Source organism: Pelobates fuscus, chromosome 1 (genome assembly GCF_036172605.1).
Source record: "Pelobates fuscus isolate aPelFus1 chromosome 1, aPelFus1.pri, whole genome shotgun sequence".
NCBI classification, from domain to species: Eukaryota; Metazoa; Chordata; class Amphibia; order Anura; family Pelobatidae; genus Pelobates; species Pelobates fuscus.
The window spans coordinates 32278118-32284202 of record NC_086317.1 but is presented as its reverse complement, the minus strand read 5'-3'; positions in this window follow the sequence as shown (position 1 = coordinate 32284202).

Genomic DNA, 6085 nt, shown 5'->3' with positions numbered 1-6085 from the left:
TGGTGCTGAGCCGTTAAAAGTGGCTCAGACTATCAGCGCCTTGTAAAGTATATTGGAGACTGAAATGCCGGAAACAGGTTTTTCAATGCATAAAATCCATCTTGTAAAATCATCAGACTGGAAAAGCAGGTAAATGTAAAAACCCTTTATTACTAAAAACACAGCATAAAAATTCGTCCCCCAATTGCACTAACGCGTTTCGACCAATAATGGTCTTTTTCAAAGACTTTGAAAAAGACCATTATTGGTCGAAACGCGTTAGTGCAATTGGGGGACGAATTTTTATGCTGTGTTTTTAGTAATAAAGGGTTTTTACATTTACCTGCTTTTCCAGTCTGATGATTTTACAAGATGGATTTTATGCATTGAAAAACCTGTTTCCGGCATTTCAGTCTCCAATATACTTTACAAGGCGCTGATAGTCTGAGCCACTTTTAACGGCTCAGCACCATGTGAGTGGGCATTTTTTATTTATTATTTATATATTCTGATTTACAGGCTATACTATGTCCTCTATTCTATTGTTTTAGGACAAGCACAACAGACAGATATATATGGTAATATTGCCTCTCATTTATTGTTATCTAGTATTTTATTTGCTCTCACCATTACTCTCACGTTATTTGCATTATATTTATTTGGTGTGTTTTGGAGTGATTCACATCTGTGGTGATTTGAGCATTTGCTCTCGACTCCTTTACCTTTTCTGTATTTTTTTATATATAACATGCTCATCTTGTCTGCACAGGCCTCGAACGTTTCACTCCGTGGGTGTCCCGCAGTGGCTAGCCCACCACTTCTCCCACACCAGACTTGTGCCCGTGGAGACAGACGCTATCCCTGACTCTTGTTCTTTATTTTATTAATTTATATCTAACATCTCAAAATGTAATTCCTACTTATATCACAAATATACATTATCACAATTTTATGTCTCGCAAATGGGATAAAATTTATTCTACTCTTCACTGATAATGTATTTTTAAAACATACAAAATAGACAAATAACATTGTCTTCTGCAAAATAAATGAAAAAGATAATGGGGATTCTGTTAAGCTTATAAATAGCTATACATTAATTCACATTTCTTGTTCTCCAGTTTCTGGCTGTTAATGACAATGTACAATGTAATAGAGCAGCAGAAAATGCTAGCAGAATGCTTGGTTGCATAGGGAGAGGTATTAGCAGTAGGAAGAGGGAAATGCTCATGCCATTGTACAGAACACTGGTGAGACCTCACTTAGAGTACTGGATACAGTACTGGAGACCATATCTTCAAAAGGATATGGATACCTTAGAGAGAGTTCAAAGAAGGGCTACTAAACTGGTTCATGGATTGCAGGATAAAATTCACCAGGAAAGGTTAAAGGATCTTAACAGGTATAGCTTGGTGAAAAGACGAGACAGGGGAAATATGATAAAAGCATTTTAAATACATAAAGGGAAACAACACAGTAAAAGTGGAGACTATATTTAAAAGAAGGAAAACTACCATAACAAGAGGACATAGTCTCAAAAATAGAGGGACAAAGGTTTAAAAATAATATCAGGAAGTATTACATTACTGAGAGGGTAGTGGATGCATGGAATAGCCTTCCAACTGTAGTGGTAGAGGTTAACTCAGTAGAAGTGTTTAAGCATGCGTGGGATAGGCATAAGGCTAAGCACTTGCTGCTAGTAACAGATCTAGAATTAATACACTATAATGCCCAAAGTCTCAATTTCTATGCATATGCAATAATAAAATATCTGGGCTTACAACAAAAATTATGTTAGTCAGTCTTTTAATCTTGGAGGCAAACATTATCCAGTAAAAAACAGATTGGAACACACTCCCACCTTATTCATTTGTTAATAGTTATGCTTATAATGTTAACTGGTTCCTTTTCAATTAGATCAAAACATTTTGAAACCAATCCTTAATTGTATTACCATTTGTTCAAGAAATCTTGGTTTATTAGAACTTTCTTTTAGTAAATGTTCTTTAAGATAACCCTTCTTCCAGCATGTTATCAATTTTTGTACACAAAGTTAAAACACACTTGTTACTTACACGTGAATCGATACACATATATATTCTATCTACATATTAAACATCACTTGTCACAGACACTTTCCTGATATAGGGAAACTAATAGCAGGATTATTTTAGTAATTGTAACTTTTTTGTTCATAATATGTGCGAATTAAGGAAGACAGCATGTCTTAGGATAGGATGAGCGTGGTAGGAGTAGATCGTCAGCCATAGATGGCCAGAATTGACATCACTAAGGGCAGAGTGAGGGCACTTAAGGACAACCCTCTTTTGTTCTAGGGGCCATTTTTTTTTTAGGGCATTTCAGCTTAGCTACACTAAGTTATAGCCTAATAAAATAAATCAGAGAAGCAACATTCTGTTAGGCAAAATGAAATACTAAACTATGGACAGACTTGACGGATTAAATAAGACAAATGAAAACATTATACATTTAACAGTCCGTGAAGCTTTGGAATAACATGGTGCAAAAATAAACTCACGGGATGCAACTAACCTCCCCCATCATTCACCAGCTATTAATCACCCAACACGTCCAAATACATATACAACGCCACGGAACCTGCTGGCGTCACACAAATGGCAACAACAACAACAACACACAAACCCTAGAAACCTCCTATACGACACATCACTCCTATGTAAGTAGCAAAATACACAGTTAGAATATTTTCTAGCAAAAATTCCATTGCTAAGTCTTATCAGTAGTTTCTGAATAACTCTAGGGAAGGGACAAATCTGAATTTGCAAGCACGCAACCCCCCCTCCCTCCCCCTCGCGTCTCACAGAAAGCAAGAGAGAGAAAGGCGGGGGAAGTGGGAGAGAGACTGCAAGCAGAATCTCTTTAACCATGTCAATGCTGTACAGTAACAAGACAGAAGGATAGCCACGTTACAGTTATTGCAAAAGCAAAGAGACACAAAAACACAACATTTAGTAATACTCTCAGTGAAACTCAATACAAAACCCCCACCCTCTACCAGGGTAATGGCTAACACAAAATACAAAAACAATTATTATGATATACATACATTCTTAACCCTTTGTGATCTAGTTCTTCCTCAACCCAACCTTCCTGCTGAATAGCTCTTGCTACTCTGTACCAGCATTATCTGTAAGCTTGCTTTCTTCTCTGTCAGCAATCTACGCCAGCTTTCTGGCTGCAATCTACCACATGAAGGCACAGCAATTTTACACACTTTAGCAATCTCTATCTTCAACTAGATCACACGCGCTAGCCAGCCTTTTATTGGGCTTTTCTAATCCCTGTTCCATTCCCCCTATAAAAGGCGTCCCAGATATAGGGGAAAGAAGATGAAACAGAGTGTCTACAATGGTCGGCTGCCACTCAGAAGGGTGGGTCCCCCCAAGTGCGTCTTCCCAAAACGTAGACTAGTCACTAATTGGAGCGAGGTGAGAAGTGTGTGACCAATCACTTCTCTCACAAGAGAAATAGGAGTGGATAGTGTAAATAATACAGGAAGTATAGGAAAAGTAAGAAGTAAGGTGAAATTTTAGAGACAGACACAGGAGTTTGAATGACTCCCAATTAAACAAAAAACAACAATACAATTGAAATACAGTGCATGCATCACAGTTCAAATAAAATCAACAGTAATCCCTTTCCTTTACTCATGTGACCAAAGTCACCTCCCTCAACCTTGTAGTGTCCCCGCTCGGAGAACGACTTTCGTAAGTCTCACTACCAGCGGCCACGGAAAACAACTGACACCGGTCCGAGATCCGTAAGCCTCCCTCGTTACAGCAGTCCACTAAGTGTGGCCACCTCTATCCTCACCCTCGTAGTGCCCCTATGAACCCACTCATAAGTCTCACTACCCCGTGGTGATGGAAACAGCAATGCCTGCCCGAATCCACGCACCACAAATAACAATTGGAATGACTCCAGCTCAGCGCTCAAAGCTGGAGGGTACCACCTCTCTGCAAGCAGAGCTATGTGCACAATGAGGCTAGCTAGGCTATCAAAGTGACACCAGAAGGATCCCCAGGAAACTATGAGTCTACACAATCTCCACAGATCCAACACCCCTCTTTTTCCTTACAGCCACAGCCACGAGGCTCCTAAAAGAGGTAAACAGGCAAAGAAGACCCCCAGGAAAACTTCCACAGGTCCACCCCCTTTTCCCCTACAGCCACAGCCACGTGGCTCCTAAAAGGAGTAAACAGGCAACAGAGGACCCCAGGCAAAACCCCCACAGGTCCACCCCCCTTTATCCCAAAAGGGGTAAACAGACAAACAGACAAACAGAGGACCCCAGGCAAAACCCCCACAGGTCCACCCCCCTTTATCCCAAAAGGGGTAAACAGACAAACACTCTACCCGGGCACTTAAGCTAAAATAGGCCAATACAAACACACCCAGGCAACAGATAGACTAAATGCAGGTAAACAAGTGAGTAACAAGACACCGGGCAAGATATTACCTGTCTTTGATGTCCTCCCGGGAAGCAGTCACAGACACGTGGACGGGTCAATCAAAGGGGGCTGGAACATACCGGCTAGGCTCTGCAGAAGTCTCTACCGTGTAATCGGAGGTGATCAGTCTCCCTTTCCTTCCCCCCGGATTCCTCTGTCCAACAGCGTCTTCCTTAGGACGGCTTACCGGCCAGAGGCCATAGCCCAATGCCCCACGTTGGGCGCCAAATTGATGTAGATTAATTTAGAAATAAACAAATATGTTTAAATGTCTATCTGTTCCTGTCCAAATCTGAGATGATTAAATTGCGTATACGCAGAAGTAAGTTCACACTGACACATGGAGTTCAGGTTAAAAGCACTTCAGAAAATTTAATGGCATCTGGTTAGAAAACAGGTATGCAGACCCTTTTAAAGGCAAAATGACATCATTATTGAATATCAGATAATAACAAATAAACATCATTAATTGGATTAAATGTTAAGTGGCTATATCAGGCTTACTCGGTGGGAAGGGGGGCTTGAGCGTCATTTTGGGCAGGCTCGTGGTCAGGTGCAAGGTTCTTTTATGAATAGAACATTTCATTAGGCCGGCGTTCTCATGGCCTTCAGATTATACTATGTTGCAAATTACAGGAGATTCAGCAATTCCGGGGTTAGTCATATCTTTATAGAAAATACAGTCTCTATTCATTATACTAAATGCTGTTAGGAAATTCTGTCATGTAATGTAGACAAAATGGAGGGTCTGTCATAATGTGAGGTTATGTGAGATTAAAATGGAGTTAGTACAATAATTCAATACAGGTACAATAAAGATTTTTAAATAATTCTACATCATATATATATATATATATATATATATAAATGCTTATTTATTATTAAAGAAAAAATACAGAAAAATGCAAAAAGATTTTTTACAAGTTTTGTTTTTTTTTGTTGCAGTTTTTGCAATAATAATGTGTGCATAATTAGTGCAGGTTAAGGAAAGTAATTAAAAATAAATTAATTTAGTTGTTTTGATTTACAGAATATATAATGTGTCTAGGACTTTAAGTTTTTTTTGGGTAGTTACAGGTCACAAAACACAAGGAGTAAAATAAACTTTTAATGTGGAGCGATTTTAGAATTAGGTATGTTTCTCTTGTAAGCCATGCCGTCGCGCTTTAAATGGGCTTTAAAGCCGTTGCGGCGGCATGGAACGCCGTAACGGCTTTCTGCCCCAGGAGCCAGGAGGTACTCACCTCTGCCGCGATCCTCTTCTGGAGGGCTGCCTGACAGCCCAGGCAGCCCTCCCACGGCAAATGAGGCCCCCAGGGGCCATGTGATCGCTCTCAAAGAGCGATCACATGGCCCCCTATAGCTGGCTATGGATCTGCCAGCAGGGGGGCTGTCTGAAATATCAGACAGTCCCCCTGCTGGTAGGAAGAATAAAAACAAAAAAAATAAACATGTGTAAAAAATAAATTAAAAGTATTTTTATATATATATAATATGTATATATATTATACATATAATATATATACATATTATATATATGTAACGTCATACAAAGTGTATTTTAATACTAATATATACAGATGAAAAGAGTGCACTCGAAAGGTCTTCTTAAA